This window comes from Etheostoma cragini, chromosome 5, assembly GCF_013103735.1.
Source record: "Etheostoma cragini isolate CJK2018 chromosome 5, CSU_Ecrag_1.0, whole genome shotgun sequence".
Lineage (NCBI taxonomy): Eukaryota > Metazoa > Chordata > Actinopteri > Perciformes > Percidae > Etheostoma > Etheostoma cragini.
In genome coordinates, this window is record NC_048411.1 from 30,507,743 (window position 1) to 30,508,930 (window position 1,188).

The window sequence follows — 1,188 nt, forward strand, 5'->3', positions numbered from 1 at the left end:
GTGTGTGTGTGTGTGTGTCTGTGTGTGTGTGTGTGTGTGTGTGTGTGTCTGTGTGTGTGTGCAGCAGACAGTCTGACAGACAGCCCAGTAGCTGTCACCATCTTCCTCACCGTAGCCTGACCTTAAGTGACAATCAGTCCTTATTGGACATGTCCTCTGAAGGCTGAAGGAATCATCCCTCTGGCATCATTTAGCTGCAGGACACACGTGTGTCCCCCAGGGGGACGCACGTGGGGACAATGGCAGATCATCACTGTTAACCCTCCTGTTGTCCTTGGGTCAAATTGGACCCGTTTACTAAAACGATCTTTATCGGGACTGTGACCAGAGAGCGTTGACAAAAGTGACACATTTTGAAAAAAATACAAAAACGCAGGAAAAATATCAACAACATTCTTTTTTTAAACGAGCTAAAGTGCCCCCCCCCCAAAAAAAAATCGGAAAAAGCGACAAAAAAAATTCTTAAAGATTTACTAAAACTTAATTAAAAAAAAACATCAAAAAAGTGACAAAAAAATTGAAGAAAATTTACAAAAACGTGGAGAAAAAGAAGAAATCTGAATTTTTTTATTAAACGCTGAAAAAGTGACCGAAAACCATTTTCTTTTCTTTCGGCCTTGCAAAACTGTCGGCTGGTTGGATTTTGTACAGTTACCATAGCAACGCACAGAGCTGACCGTAAGGTACGCTGAACACACGTCCCAAAAAATACTTCAAAAAACGTGAATAATACCTCAATATCTCAAAATGATAAATGATGTGGAAATGATAAATCCAGGCCTGTGTGAAGTGTGTGTAATAACAACAAAGTGTAAATTGTAATTTCCCCTTGCAGGACTAATAAAGTATCCATCATTATTATCATTATTATTATTATTATTATTATTATTATTATTATTATTATTATTATTATTATTATACATTTTGGGGGGAAAAGCTTTGCCTTTTACGTGACCTGTATCAAATTCGGAATACTGTCTGAATATACTGTCATATTGGGAATAAAACTGGAATATCGCATGTAAACACGGATTTGTGAGTCGAGAAACAACATAGTTATGACTTTTCATGAATAATATTTTCAAACTTGGAAGGGCAATTTGGCTCCAGAGGGGGCAAAGTGGGCCGCCGAGTGGTGTGTGTGTGTGTGTGTGTGTTTGTGTGTGTGTGTGTGTGTGTGTGTGTGTG

At 38.5% G+C, this 1,188-nt stretch overlaps 1 protein-coding gene across 1 annotated transcript in view; it reads right to left on the reverse strand.

Annotated features, from left to right (window-relative positions):
* LOC117945069 (tetratricopeptide repeat protein 28-like) overlaps nt 1-1,188 on the reverse strand; it is a 210,715-nt gene that overhangs the window by 63,649 nt on the left and 145,878 nt on the right. The gene's annotated exons all lie outside the window — the stretch shown is intronic.